The following is a 16,369-nucleotide window of genomic DNA, read 5'->3' as shown; positions in this document are numbered from 1 at the left end:
AAGGAAAGAACAAAGAGCAAGAGAGAGAGGAAGAAGACAAAGGAAAGAACAAAGAGCAAGAGGGAGAGGAAGAAGACAAAGGAAAGAACAAAGAGCAAGAGGGAGAGGAAGAAGGCAAGGAAAGGGGATGAGGCAAACCACCCATTATATTGTGTGAGGTATAGATGGCTATCTGTCTGTGGGATGGGCCATGCCTGGCTGTGGTCAGATGACTGGGGGTAGGGTCCAGCTAGAATGCTGGGAGCTTGGGGCATTGTCTGCCTGACAGAGCACACATCTCCTGCGTGGGCAGCTGTGAGGGGTTGTGACTGAAACAGGAGCCAAGGACTCAGGAGTTAGGGCTAAACACCTTCTGTCCCTTGCAGTCAGAGCAATTGCCAACTAGGTCACCAGGGTTCAGACCTATTACTCAATTGGGCCCAGGTTGCCTGAACAGACCACTGCCCTACAGTACCCCATCCACAAAAAAGTAACAGAGATTTTTGAGAAAAACTTGGTTAGTAACAGTACTCTAACCCATGAAACTTATAAACAGAATACTAACAAAATGATAAATCCTAATATAGTTTACCATAGAGTGTTGGCTACCAACACCAACGTTAAGGAGTGGGTTACCTGGAAATATGGAGTTAGAAAGAAGAGCAGTAGCAAGAGAGAGAGTTAGGGATAGGATAGAGAGGCCACAGAAATACCTACCCACGTGGAAGGGTAAAAATTAGACAGGAGACTTTACTGCTCAGCCATCTTGGTTCTTTAATAATCTCCTTTGTTCCCTCAACAGATATATTACCTGGGGCAAAAACCACTCCCCCCAAAATACATCAGTGTGACAGTCCAATCAGTGACTTCCTTGTTTCTCTGTGGGGGTGGAGCTTTCAAATGTAACTGGAAACCAGGTTGGAGGTGTGGCAAATAGCAGGATATTGGCAGAGAGGTGTGGCTATCAGAGGCAGGTCTCAAACCAGGAGGGTCCCGGGCCATGGCACTGTTTCGCTTTCGATACTGTCCAGGCTGTGGGGAGGGAGTCCACAATAGAGTCTGGTGTGATGGCATAAACCTGTGACCCCAGACTCCAGGTTTGGAAGGATGAAAATCAAAACCAGTCTCCATTGCACAGTAAATTTGAGGCCATTTGGGCTACATGTGACCCTATGACAAAGAAAGAAAGAGGAGGGGGTGGGGAGAGAAAAGAAAAGAAAGAAGAAAAGAAAAGTTAAAAATCATTCCATGAAGACTGTAAGAAGACTGTAAGAAGGCTTGGAAGATAGCTCAGTCAAAAAAGAGTGATTGCTTTAAGACCCAAGTTCAATTCCCATGATCCACATCAAAAGTCATCTGTGTATACTTATAATCTCAGTTCTGGGAAGGCAGAGACAGGAATATCTGGGATCCACTACCAGGCAGCCTAGATGAATCAGGTGAGCCAAGGCAGAGGACAGGCCGTGTCTCAAACAAACAAATCAACCCACAAAAAAACAAGGTTAATGAGGAACAACATCAGGTCTCCACATGAACCTGCACACATGAAGTTGCACGTACACACACACACACACTTAAAAAGAAAAACTGCACCAGCAATTCACTACTTTGCCTCATATAATATTTAAGGAATTGAACACTGCTCACTAATGTTTTTGCAATAAGTCCAGTGCTATAATCAGCAGAGATGAATGTGAAAAACAAGCCTACCTATGTGGATATTATTACAGCCTGAGAGGAGAGCTGACATTACAGCACCTGAATTAATTTAGGATTTATCAATTAGTTATTCACTCAGATTGTTCTAGTACTGTCTAGGAGTCAGCACCAATCAAAGACAGCTCCAGGAATGACTGTCCTTGGTCATTTAAACATCTCTAGGGCTTAGAAATAATTAATCATTTTAGGAAAGAGCTCAGTTATCTCCCAGATCTGAAATGACTGTACCCACAATTAAGTATGTCTCTTCTTTCTAACTCTTGCCCTTGCTCCAGCCACTCTTGTCCCAGGCAGATGATCTGATTCTAAGATACAGAGACAGTGGTGAGCTTGAAATGGCAAATGTTCCCTCTTGTTTTCTTTCCTATTCAGGATGGACTGAATTCATTGATTGGGTTTTTTGTTCCAGTCAAACTAGAAGCAATAGTAACAAAGGATCATTGTATTACTATCTAAAGAAAATCTTAACTAAATGAAGCTCAGTTCCTGCTGAGCCTAGAAAAACTTACTCAGAAAGAGCAGACATAAATCTACACACCCACTTCACCAAGTTCACATCCAAAATGTCTCGCCATAAACCCACTAGATTTGGTCTCTCTCAAAGCTTCCAAATGAGCCATGTTTCATTCCTGTCCCTGTCTGCCTTTCTCTATCCATAAAATTTATCAGGAAGGGTACAAAAAGAGGACTAAAAGATGAATTTCATGGTACACATTTAGCAATCATCAAGTATTAGAAGAACACCGTAATATCCATCTTGGTAACTGCTATTTTGATACACTATTTTTTCCCTAAAAACGTCATTTCCATTAAAGTTTTCAATGATGATAGCTTAAGGTATTCTTTATGATTTAACTTTATGGCCCTGAGTTTAGTCACTTTTTCATTGATAACATTGGTAATTTGAGATTCTTTTATTTTTAAGGTGAACTAAGATTTTTCTATTATAAAAGTCATCACAGACCACCTTCTGGCTTTGTTGAGCCAGCTTCCATATTATTAAGCATACTCTACTCTTTACCATGTCTCTGTCTCCTTTTTTTTTCCTTTGTAGTTGGTAGTTTTTGGAGTTGTTATTTTTGTAGCATCCTGGATTAGACATGAAACTCGTTGATCTTTCATCTTTTGTAGCATGAGCATTTAAGGTCATAAATGTCTCTCTGTGCAATGCAGTATTTAATTATAATTCAGTTCCACATTTGTGACAGTGTCTTATTTAGCCTGCAAATTATGGAAAGTCTGGTTTGTAAGTTCTAAATATAGTGTTTGTCATCATCTTCTAAATTTAATTACTCTGTAATCAGAAAGCATTTGTTTCACATCAATTTTCTGACATTTTTTTAACTTGTTTTTGCAGCTTGATGCTGGGTCAACTACATAAAAATTCTGCAAGTACTTGGGAAGAAAGATGGCCTTTTGAAATTAATAATATATAATTGAAGATTTAAAATTTACTACTTATATAAAATTATTTTCATCATCAGATTTAAAGACTATGAAACTGATTTTATGTGTTCACATTAATAATTATCTATACCTTCTGGTAAATTAAATCTTTCATCCTTATACAGAGATAGAACCTAGATATATAACTTGGTAGACATATTTATTACATATACAACATGATAGATATACTGATTATTACCCTAAAAAAGTTTTACCCTGATGCTTTGTTAATATAGCTATCCGGATATTTTTCTTTGGTATTTGTATAGTTTATCTCTTCCATATTTTTTCAGCCATTTTATTTTAAATTTCTCCTAGCCAACCCATAGGCTATTTTTGTTCATTTTCGTAGTTTTTAAAAGACATATTTATTTAGCATCATGAACAGCATATGCATGGTCATTTAAACAATATGTGACCTCTTTTGATGAATTACTTGTTGTTATCTTGAAAGATTTTTCTTTCCTTATCTGTTTTGTATATAACTTTCATTTCTTGGAGTCCCCTTTGCCCCCTCCTATTGATAATTGTCTTAAAATAGTTGAGCTACATTTATGGAAAATCAATAAACTATTTCCAGACATCTTAAGATTTCTTAATTTGCCATTTTCTCTTTATTTGGAGTGGGGTTCTGGTCATTATTTTAAACACTATGAAACTATAAACTATAGTGTTTCTCACTCTGTCATGTAACCTTAGCTCACAGTACATTGACTGTGTGCACATCTACAGTTGTGTTTTGTCATGACTTCTCCAAGCAATGAGATTATTGAGTAGCCTTGCTTAAGGATAGTCTCTTTCCCAAGAGACTATACATTTATTACTAAAAAAAAACCACTTAAGGATAGGAAGTTCATAAATAAGTAAATGAACTTCCCAAGAAAAAGGCTTTGGTTCCCTTCCAGTTTGGGAGGGTGAACATCTCAGGATGTTGGATAGCTTCTATTTCCCCTTTAGTGATGGGAAAGAATGGAAGTGGTCGTGTTGTGAGAGATGGAAGGACGCAGAACCAGATTTTCTCTTTTTATGACAGCTTACTTTTAGGGAGCCCACCAGAGTCCCAAGGAGCTACACTAATTCCTCTCAAGGGTTCTGCCATCTCAACACCACCCTACTGTAATCCAAGCTTTTAGCATAGAAACGGTATCCAAATCTTCACATCTAGTAAATTTGACTTCATTTTTTATGCTATTCTTTAACTTTACTATTGTTCTCTCTGAAGATTCTAGTTTTGTGCTAGAATGTCAGTCTCAACTCTGCAGGACCCAAAATCTTGGTTTTGCTTTCTGTGTGGTTATGATTTACAATCACTACTTTTTTAAGAAAAAAATAGCCATTTGAATACACGTGTCATAGTTTTGTGTTGATTTTAATTAGCATGACCCTCATAGCTAATAGCAACATTCTTATCACTTTCAGTTCCTATTTGTTATTCTGATATTTCTCTGTGCTTAAACTGGATTGACATCTTCTTGCTGTTGAATATTGAAAGTTCTTAATATAGTATGGATGTTGTTCATGTATAAATAGGTGTTGGTAAATATAAAATTCTATTCTGCTCATTTCCTTATTCATTTTATCAAATTCTCTCATATATTATATCTTGACTGCAGTTTCTTCTTACTCCCCTCCCCCAGTCTTTTCCTGGACCCTCCTCTATTCCCCAGATCCATCACCCACTCCCTACCTCCCCACCTCTACCCACCCACCCAACCTACCCTCAGAAAAGAGCAGGCTTCCCAAGAACTCCAACTAAACACAGCATAATAAGCTACAATAAAACCAAGTACATGCCATCACATCAAGGCTGCACAAGGCAAACCAGTATGAGGAAAGAATCCCACCAGTAGGCAAAAGAGTTAAGGATAGCCCCTTTCTCCCAATGTTAGGAGTCCCATAAGAATACCAAGTTACTGAGCCATAACATTTTTGCAGAAGACCTAAGTCAGACCCCTACAGACTCCATGATCTCTGTGAGCCATCATGAGTACCAGTCAATTGATTCTGTTGGTTATCTCTTGTGGTGTCCCTGACTCCTCTAGTTCCTTTGATCCTTCCTCCCCCTCTCCCATAGGACTCCCTGGGCTCAGCCTAATGTTTGGCTGTGGGACTCTGCATCTGCTCCCATGAGTTGCTAGATTAAGTCTCTCTGATCTCTTTAGAGCTAGGGTCCAAGAACACTTTGTCCTGTCCTGTCCTGTCCTCCTGTCCTGTCCTGTCCTGTCCTATCCTGTCCTCTCCCATCCCAGCCTATTTTCCCATCCTTCCCCGGGAAATCTTTCCATTCCCACTTTAGCCTTCTTTGTTACTTATCATATCTGGGTCTGTGGAACATAGCATAATTGTCTTTTACTTTACATATAATGTCCACTTATAAGTGAGTACATATCATGTTTGTCTTTCTGTACCTCACTCAAGATGATTTTGTTTCTAGTTTTGTCCATTTGCCTGCAAATCTCATGATGTTGTTGTTTTTAATAGCTGAGTAATACTCCATTGTGTAAATGTACCACATTTTCGTTATGCATTTTTGGCATATCTAGCCTGTTTCCAGTTTCTGGCTATTATTAATAATGTTCCTATGGACATAGTTAAGAAAATGTCCTTGTAGAAGGATAGAGAGTCCATTGGGCACAGGAGTGGAATAGCTGGGTCTGGAGGTAGAAAATTGGTAGAATCCCAACTTTTTGAGAAACCACCATATTGACTTCCAAAGTGGCTGTAGAAGTTTGTACTCCCACCATCAATGAAGGAGTGTTCCCCTTGCCCCGCATCTTTGCCAGCATGAGCTGTCACTTGTGGTTTTTTTTTTTTTTTATCTTAATCATTCTGATAGATGTAAGATGGAATATCAAAGTTGTTTTGGTTTGTGTTTCCCTTATGGCTAATGATGTTGAACATTTCTTTGTTTCTCATTCATTTGATATTCCTCTGTTGAAAATTCTCTGTTTAGATTTGTGCCCCATTTCAATTGGATTATTTGGTTTGTTGATGTCTAGTTTCTTGATTTCTTAATATATTTTTGATATTAGCTCTCTGTCAGATGCACAGTTGGTGAAAATCTTTTCCCATTCTGTAGGCTGCCATTTTATCCTACTGACAGTGTCCTTTGCCTTACAGAAGCTTTTCAGTTTCATGAGGACCCATTTATTAATTGTTGTTCTTAGTACCTGCACAATTGGTACTCTGTTCAGGAAGTTGTCTCCCCGTACCAATGTGTTCAATGCTATTACCAACTTTCTCTTCTATGATGTTCAGTGTATTGTGATTTATGTTGAGGTCTTTAATCCACTTGGACTTGAGTTTGATGCAGGGTAATAGATATTATGCAGGGTAATCGATATTTCCATTCTATATAACAACACCCAGTTAGACAAGCACAATTTGATAAAAATGCTTTCTTTTCTTCATTGTATATTTCTGGCTTCTTTATCAAAAATCAAGTGTCCATAGATGTAGGGATTTATGTCTGGGTCTTCTATTAGATTCCATTCCATTCCACTGATCAATGTGTCTGTTTTTAAGCCAATATCATTTGGTTTTTATTACTATGGCCGTGTAGTACAGCTTGAAATCAGGGATGGTGATACTTCCAGAGGTTTTCCCTATTGTACAGGATTGTTTTACCTATTCTGGGTTTTTGTTTTTCCATATGAAATTAAATATTGTTCTTTCAAGGTTTGTAAATAAATTTGTTGGGAATTTAATGGGATTGCATTGAATCTGTAGATTCCTTTTGGTAGGCTTGCCATTTATACTATGTTAATCTTACTGATCATGAGAATGGAAGATCCATCTTCTGATAACTTTAATTTCCTTAATCAAAGACTTGAAGTTTTTAATCATATGGGTCTTTCACTTGCTTGGTTAATTTTTTAACTATATTCTAACTATATTTCTAACTATAACTAATATTCTCTGCTCAACTTGTTTGTTCTATCTGGATAGCTTTCTTTGGGGGGGTTCAAAACAGGATTTCTCTGTATTTCTGGCTGTCCTAAACTCTCTCTCTCTCTCTCTCTCTCTCTCTCTCAACCAGGCTAGCCTCAAATCTCCCAGATGTTGGACTATGTGAGCCCATATTCATACCGGAGCTTTCTCTACTGTCTGCCACTTAATCATGTTGTTAGATTTTGCGGGAAATGTCTTCAAGTTTATTGCTAATCAGTTTCAGATCTCTGTCCTTTTTTCATTTTTGAACTGTTCCCCTTTTATAGCAGTCTGCTCTTATTTTCTGAATATTCTCTTATCTCGTCAACACCAACTGTCCTTTCTAGTTACAGATTCTTTGTGCTCTGCTCTCCTCTTATATTTTGCTTCCTCCCTCCCTCTTCTTTCTAGTCTCTGGCTGGGAGATTTCAGTAAACGTCTGGGAGGCCATAGCTTAAGGTAGTCACTAAGGACCACGAGCAGGATTTTACATGGCATGATTGGCACATTGGGTAGCCAAAAAAACTATATTATTGAATCATTTTTGTCTTTGGGATGGTGTCGTTTCTCTAGCATCCTGCTGGCCTTCAATGTTGTTGCTTGGGTGAGAACCACTAACAGTCACTGTATACATTTTTAAGTAAATTCTTTGTTTTCCATAGAAAGTTGAACCTTTACCTTTCTAGAGCATCATCTAAAGCCCCTCTACTTTTATTTCTCCTGTAAACTTATAACACTAAAGATATGGATGAGGACATGCTTAAGAATGGGCATGGTACATGAAAAATTTAAAATCCTAACTGGCTCCAAAAATTTAGAATTGATACAATCTCAGTGTGTCCCAGACTCTAGAAAGATATCAATCCCTGAGTCTGTCAATGGCTTCATGGAAGCTAATGCACTTGGATTTCATTCTTATGGCACCCCATGGTCCTCCTAGTTAGCTATGCACTCTCTCATCAGCTATATCACATGTGTTATTCTTTTTGCTGTTCATCTTTAATGTTTTACTGTAAGTTCGTACCCCATTAATCAATAATAAAGTTGGTGTTTCTCCTTTGAGGTCTTGTTATTTTGGAGGTAGGTGTATGGGAGACCTAAGTGACAATATATTTAGTTCAAAATTTTGCTTGAAACAAGATGGTCTGTCATTATAATTAAAAAGCAGTTTGTTATAAGAATTTCTTCTGTACTTGTAATTCACTAAATAAACCATGAGCATGTTCTTGCATTATTTCTCCAAATAAAAACCAAATTCAAACTTAGGTCTTGGACTGATCAAAGGGACTGTAGCGAAAGGAAAGAAACAGACCACTGCAAAAGAATGAACCCAGAGTCGTACATGTCTAAAATATCAGCAGATGGGAATGTAACAAGGCTAGGAAAAGCTGAGTGTCAGAAAGTAGGATAAACAAGTAAGAGTAACTTGACTAGACAATGAATCAAAGACTCTGGTCTCCTGATGGACTATTGCTAATCTGAGCTGAAGACATAAAAATGCAGAGGCCTGGGATAAATAAGGTATAACTAAAGCTTGGGTCACAATACTAAGAATTTTGTCCAGACTAACCAGTAGGTATGAGAAGTTCAGCTATTTGTGAAGCAAACATGGGAATCTGGAGCATCTGACTTGATGATAAGTACCCACAAGAAGAGTCTTTGAGTTCTACTGAGTCTCATGGGAAAATCAACAGAGCAAAAGAATTGATAGAGCCATTGTTGTTTTTCAGAAGCAAAAGGCTCAATAAACTTCAGCACTACAAGAAAGCACTCTTCCCTCCAATCAGTCCCTGACCTAGCAGTTTTGCCTGGAAGGATGCTTCTCATTTCTTCCTTTTACCTTTGCCAAGCTAGTTTCTAGTCATCTTCGGCATTATACATGGGCAGCAGTTCTCCTGGGTAACTATCTCCCCAAATAAAATAGAACACTGTGTGCATTTCCTCTGTAGATTAATCATACTGTGTGTGGTATTGGAATTCTTCTTAATGGCAGAGCTCCATCTTACTAATCTTATAAACTCCACACTTAGCTCAGTGACTGACATTCCTAGGCTTTCAGTAAACAGTGAATGAATGTACAGTGGTTGCCATAGCTGGAAACTTTGAAAGTCAGCCTGTTCCCACAGACTACTGTGAGGTAGAGCAACCTCAAGATTCTTGGTATTGTTCACAGAGTGATAGTACAGATCCTTTATCTTCAAGCACTCACTGACTGTCCATGTCCACGCAACCTGTGGGTACTGGTTTTCATTTTATCTGCATTGTTTAAGGGGGGAAAAGCACTTTTCAATAAAAGGGCTGTAATTAATTTTTTAAAGACTGAATCATTATCTTGATTATATATTATTAATCAACATTGACCTATTAGCCAACAATAACTGATTACTGAGAAGAAATAATTTATGCTAAATCTTTCCTGGAGACTTCTTTGTGAGTTTCAGAGGAGATTATTCATGGAAGTGAGAGATAGTGTTTTAAGGAATGCAAACATTTGTATCCCCCAGAGAACACCAAACCTGATATAATTACAGAGTTTAAGGGTTACTTGGAAATTGTGTATTCCAACAGCCTCATTATTAATAATTAAGAAAATCAAGGCTCAGAGATGTGAAGAATTGAAGTTTAAATGAGTCAGTCTGGGAGTAACCATCTTTTGTTCCCCTAAAGGGATTTTTCATTAAACTAGAAATAATTTTTGTTTGATTTCTTTAGTTACATAGAAGAATCCATGAGTTTGCATCTGAAAGACGAAATGCATAACAAAATCCATAGTGTTTTTCATTATCAAAGCCCAGAGTGGACACAGAATTTTAAATGTAATTATATTAACATACTATTGTTTAGAACATCAAATAAAACACTTTTGAATATGGTGATCAGATGTCATGAACATGTCCTCACTATTAAAAGTTATAAATTATCAAAAGGAGGAAAGGGGTTTCTCTATTACTTGATGAGATACAGCCCAAGGGGCTCTTCTTCTTCTTCTTCTTCTTCTTCTTCTTCTTCTTCTTCTTCTTCTTCTTCTTCTTCTTCTTCTTCTTCTTTGCATCTTTTCTTGCTTGCTTAATTTTTTATTAATCATTTTATTCATTTACATTTCAAATGTGATCCTCTTCCCAGTTTCCCATCCACAACCCCCACCCCATCCCATCTCTCCCTCTCCCCCTCCCCTTTCCTTCTAAGAGGGTGCTCCTCCATCCACTTACCCATTCCTGCCTCACCTCTCTAGCATCCCCCTACACTGGGGCATCAAGCCTCCACAGGATCAAAGGCCTCCCCTCCCATTAATACCAGATAAGGCCATTCTCTGCTACATACATAGCTAGAGCTATTGATCTCTCTATGTATACTCTTTGGTTGGTGGTTTAGTCTCTTGGAGCTTGGGGAGTGGAGGGTCCTGTTAGTTGAGATTGTTCTTCCTATGGGGTTGCAATCCCCTTCAGCTCCTTCAGTCCTTCCCCTAGTTCTCCCATTGGGCTCCCCAGGCTCAGTCAGATGGTTGGCTATGAGTATCTGCATCTGTATTAGTCCAGGTGCTAGCAGAACCTCTTAGGGAATCTTTGATTGCATCCATTCATCCTTTTACAGGACCAGATTGAGAAATGCCAGTGTGTTCTCTAGTACAAAATTTTGTTTTGACTTTGTGTTGTTGCTTTGTTATTATTTAGTCTTATTTTTGAATCAAAGTCTCACTGTGTAGCCTAGGCTGGGCTGGAATTCATGAGTGCTGGGATTAACGGTTTGTGCCACCTCTCCCAGCTATGGATATTGGGTTTCCTAAAGCCATCAAAGAATAGCAGACTATTAAGTTCCCTCTTCTAATAAGCTTTCTGTATGGCAGCTAAGTTCTTGGAACCTTTAGTGAGAAAGCTGGGGACCTTTCCTTAGTACTTGTAAATATTTGAATATTTACTCACAGGGCAGAAATGAATCTGGAACTGGATTGTTTCCATGAAAAAGTTGAGTTCTGTGGTGCTACAGAAAGATATAGGGCCCAGGATCTGATGTTATTGATTATTAATTCTTTCTAGGTAGAGTCATGCCAATCTACATTTTCATTTCATTAACCCAAATGCCATAGCTCCCAAGTCCCTGCCAAGGCTCCCTGATGCCATGCTGCGCATCTGATGTCCATTAGCTATCACTTGGCCTAAGTTATCTTTAGAAAAGTTATCTTGGTGGTTATCTTTAGAAAAGGAAAAGCCAGCCTGACCACCCCATCTGTGACGTGGTGTCTTCTGGTGAATACAAACCTTTAGAAAAGGCTGCAGTGTTTACACCAAGAAATAAGACTAATAAGAACATATTTGTATGGCTAAATGTGGACCAAAGTAAAAATAATTATCTATTACAGAAAAATGACAAAGACACTCCTGGCTAATTGATAAGAATACCAGTTCTCTACCTAGTCAAGCTCTCTCTCCACTTTACTCCTCACATCTGCTAGATAAAATTATGACATTAGATAACAGGATTGCTCTCCTTGCTCAGAAATATTCAGTGAAGAAAAAACCCACTTTCCTTAATCCCTACACAAAATCACCCTATGGCAGGTCAATGATCCAACATTCCTCATGTTGAAATGTCCTGGTTGCAACAAACCAATAAACCTAACTTTTTTATCTGTACATACATTCTAGTCATCACTGGCTGAATTCCTTTAGCACTCCTCTAAAATAACTAAATGTAAAAATCAAAATCAGGCATGGACTTTAACCCCAGCATTTTAGGAAGTAGAAGCAGATAGAGAATCAGATGTGAGTTTGAAAACAAGCTTGGTATACATAGAGAATTCAAGTAAAAGATAGTGAGATCATGTCTCAAAAAGCCAAAACAAAAAATTTTAATCAGTTTAGAAAAATATTAAGATTTCTTTTCTCTTCCAAGATGCATGCCTTATTTTGACTAATTACCCTATCAAATTGTAGAGGCTGTCTTGTCATTCAGTGAAAGGAGTGGAGAATCAGTCATACAGGAAAACAAGACCTCAGGAAACCTTTCCATTTTCACCTAGTGTGGTAGAAATAATGTCTATCTAAGGACTAGCACTCAAACTATTAAATCACACCAAAATTTACAGTCCTAATCAATGCTTCTCTCTGGGCGGGTCTGTTCATTACATGGTCTGAGTTCCTCCAGAGTTCATTGTGTTGGGATTTTGTTTGTTTGTTTGTTTGTTTGTTTTGGTTGTTGTTTTTTTTTTCCCAGAGCTGAGGACCGAATCCAGGGCCTTGTGCTTGCTAGGCAAGTGCTCTACCACTGAGCTAAATCCCCAACCCCGTGTTGAGATGTTAATGCCTCAGAATATCACTGTTTGGAAGTGGGAACTCTATGGATAGTCAGGCCTTGAAAAGGCACCTTCCTGGATGGCTTAGCCCCTCCCTAATTAGTGTAGCACTAATTCCTGTTGGTGAGTTAGCTTTTATGGAGCTGTTCTGCTACTGCCCACACCTTGTCTATGGCCTCATCTGTGCATACCCACTTCCTTCGGCTTCCTGACATGATTTAAAGCAACACAAAGTCCCTGCTTTATGAGACACACCTTCTGAATCTCAGCCTTCAGAACTGTGAGCCAAAATAAGATTTCACTTATAAATTATGGAATCTCAAATATTAAGGGGTAATAATTTTTCAAATTGAGCCAATTCAGGCCCTAACTAATTAAAATTACTATTTAAGTAACTAATTACTTTTTAATATGTTTTTATTTTCTTTTATAGAACAACATAAACAAAAAGTACTTTAGGAAGATTTTGCTGCCTGAATTTCTGGAGCACAGAGGATGCTATTGGGATTACTAAAGCTGTTTGCAGGGAGTAGAAATTGCTTATCTGCTAAGAGAAAAAAGATAAAAGGGAAAGAAGGTAAAATTAGTGGAATTCTAACAGCTTTCAACATATCTCTGCCTCATAGATTACAGTCCCTGGCCAAGTTTCCCATCTAGAAGCCCAAAGATATTTAAATGTCATAAGAAGCACAATGAGTACAAATAACATAGGCACACATACATAAACATACTTATCACATACACATACATACATACACAGACACACACCTTATGTATTTCTTTTATTCTCTAACAGAAGTGGTCTGATAATCATCAGAAAATGGTGCCACCATACTAGGACCTAAGAAATGTCTTAGTTTATGAATATTTCCAAATATTAACAACATCAAAAGTAGGGATGTATGAGTTCATTCGTGGGCCATGTACATAAAATTTAAGTGGTCCACTTTTCTCAATTTCTCATTAAGGTAGAAAAGTTCTGAAGTTAGCTTATAATTGAATGAAAAGATAGGTGTCAGTGGGTGGAGGTAGATATTAATTAAAACACTACTGTATACATGTGTTAAATTCCCAAAGAATGAATAAAATATATGATATATAGATATACACACACACACACATATATATATATATATGAAAAACTCCATGTAGTAAACCTAGTAAACCTATCTACAACATATTGAGAAGATAAGAATGCAAGGGTGAAGCAACAATCTCCACTCTTACAGAAATAATGGAAAAACAACATTTTTTAAGGATTTATTTATTTTATATATATGAGCACTCTATCTGCATGTACACTTGTATGCCACAAGAGAGCATTAGATCCCATTATAGATGGCTGTGACCCACCATGTGGATGCTGGAGATTGAACTCAAGACCTCTGGAAGAGCAGGAAATGCTCTTAACTGCTGAGCCATCTTTCCAGCCCCAAACATGTCTATAATGAATTTAATGGATTGGATGGGAGCCCTCAAAGATGACATTTCTAAGTCCCTGTCCTTTCTCCACAGATAATAGTAGCTCTCATCCCTTACCAAGGAAGTCTTCTGCAGTATACAGAGAAAATTTCAAAAGCCTCACTTGTCAAAATACAGAGAACTGACCAGTCACAATTGATACATTAACAACATAGCACCTATACGTAAGGCTTGAGGAAACATCATAAGAATGGGAGGCAGAAAGTTTGTAAGAGCCAGGGGTCATAACACAATGTCTTCAGAGAGACAATGCCTTCTACATATGACAGGGAGGCTGCATCAAGAAATCCCAAGAATATGGTTACCTAAACAGGGCCTAAAAATGACAACCCTGATTGACAAGCCAATGTGTGTGTTGGGGAATTCTTACCAGGCTTCACCCCCATAAGGAGACCATAGGCAACCAATGGTTAGTAAAGGAGGGAGACTCAGTCCTCTCTGACTAGCCAATCCCTACAAGTGAGCTCTAAACCCATAAAATCAATAGTAAATGATGTCAGCAGTTTGTTTATAGAATATTTATATAATGCAGCAGAAGGGTCAAGAGCATGTGACAATTATAATTACAGAATAGGAGTTCATGAATTTGAGGAGTGAGAGGAACCATGGGAAGAAATGGAGAGAGGAAGAAGGGAAAGAAAGATGTATATACATTATTCATATGTGAAATTCTCTAAAAATAATGAAAAAGACATGTCTAAGCCCATGGGTGTGATCAGATGTGTTTAAGGATGTCAGCTGAGACCATTCTGGATTATCCAGATGGCTCAGAATTCAAAGACAAGTATTCTCAGTATGAGGATGACCCATGTCAGAAGCCCATGTAGAAACAGAAGCAGAGATTGAGATGGCATGGCCATAGGCAAAGAAATGCTCAGAGCCACTAGAAGTTGGAACTGGCCAACAAGGATGCTGCCCAGAGTTCTCAGAGGGAACACGATTCTGCCAATACTGAAATACGAGCCCAAAGAATAAATTGATTTTAAACTACACAGTTTTTTTGACTTATTAATGTAGCTCTGGGGAAGTGAGTATAGCAATCATGCAAATGATATACAATTAAAAATTGTAGTCTGTGGAAGAAACAGAATTCCACAAAAGCAGATATCAAAGGTACTTGATCAAAACTTGGCAGTCAAAGAGGCTTCCCAGGAGACAGTAGACAAGGATTCTAACAGAAGATTCAAAGAGGATTAATAGGACAAGACCAAAAAGGCAATCAAAGAGTAAACAGGAAAAGGCACACTCCCGTATATTAAGATTTTTGTGTGTCCTTCTACTGAATTAATATGATTATGCAAATTAAATCAAGTACTAACCAAACAACAAGTTGGTAGTAAGTTATCTCACAAATTTCCTCTGTGAGGACGTCAATGATGGCTTGTTGTGTAAAGTGTTTGTTCTACAAACTTGAAAGTGGGAGTGTGGGACCCCAGGACCTGTGTTAAAAAGGCAGCAGTCCTGGCAATGAAGAAGACAGAAGGTTGGGAGTTCTTGAAGACAGGAGGGTTCCTACGTTCACTTTCTAGCCAGTCTAGCTGACCACTGAGCTCCAAGTTCAGTGAGAGACCTTGTCTCACCTATCTCAAAAAATAAGCTTGGGAGAGCTGGAGAGGTGACTTGGTGGTTAAGATCCCTTTTGCTATTTCAGTGGTCTTGAGCTTGGTTCTCAACACCCATGTCAGACAGTTTATAACCATCTACAGCGCCAGCTCTTAGGGATCTGATACCTTATTACGGTCTGGCAACCACACACGTGTCTTACACTCATACAGACACAGACACACACACATACACACATACACATACACACACACTTCCTATGAAATGCAAGTACTCTGAATAGTGAACAGTTTTTCAAACCAACAAAAAATTAGAATAAACAGTAAATCAGTACAGTCCTCTTGCATGCCTCTGTGAGTTATTTTGGGCAGCTGGGAGGAAGGCAATCTGTCACAAGTTGAAAGGACATGTGCCTAAACACACACACACACACACACACACACACACATGCACATTCACCCTGAGGCTGAGAGAAGATGAGAGCCTAGTGATACCTGGACTATGGGATGGACACACAGGTGGAACAGTTCTCATAAAGTCTAGACTATGATATAATGCAGTAGAAAGGTCAAGGAACCATGGGATTAGAGCCAGACTTAATTAGGATATTTTTATTTTAAATCATTTATTTCTTCATGAATGCCTGATGCACAGATCATAGTTTTAGACATTCTACATGTATTGATTCATTTATACCTCAAATATCTATGAAAAGTTCATAATCTCATTTTATAAAAAGGGAAACTAAGGCACAGACTGCTGGGATAAATAGCCCATTTTGGCCTCACACCCATGTTGTCAAACATTAGATGTCACCCTGATAATCACTGAGTTTTCTAGAATCTTCCTATTTCCATTACAACAAAACTAGCAGCCACTTACATTATTGAACATTGATGTCATAGTTAGGGCTTAACTCTGTGAAGAGACACCATGACCAAGGCAACTCTTATAAAGGAA

General features: G+C 38.2%; 1 protein-coding gene across 2 annotated transcripts in view; it reads left to right on the top strand.

The window, feature by feature from the left end:
- Positions 1–16,369, top strand: part of Cpa6 (carboxypeptidase A6) — a 374,787-nt gene that overhangs the window by 219,011 nt on the left and 139,407 nt on the right. The window lies entirely within an intron of this gene.

The sequence above is a fragment of the Mastomys coucha genome, unplaced genomic scaffold (assembly GCF_008632895.1).
Source record: "Mastomys coucha isolate ucsf_1 unplaced genomic scaffold, UCSF_Mcou_1 pScaffold14, whole genome shotgun sequence".
NCBI lineage: Eukaryota > Metazoa > Chordata > Mammalia > Rodentia > Muridae > Mastomys > Mastomys coucha.
This window is presented reverse-complemented; position numbering and strand designations above follow the sequence as displayed.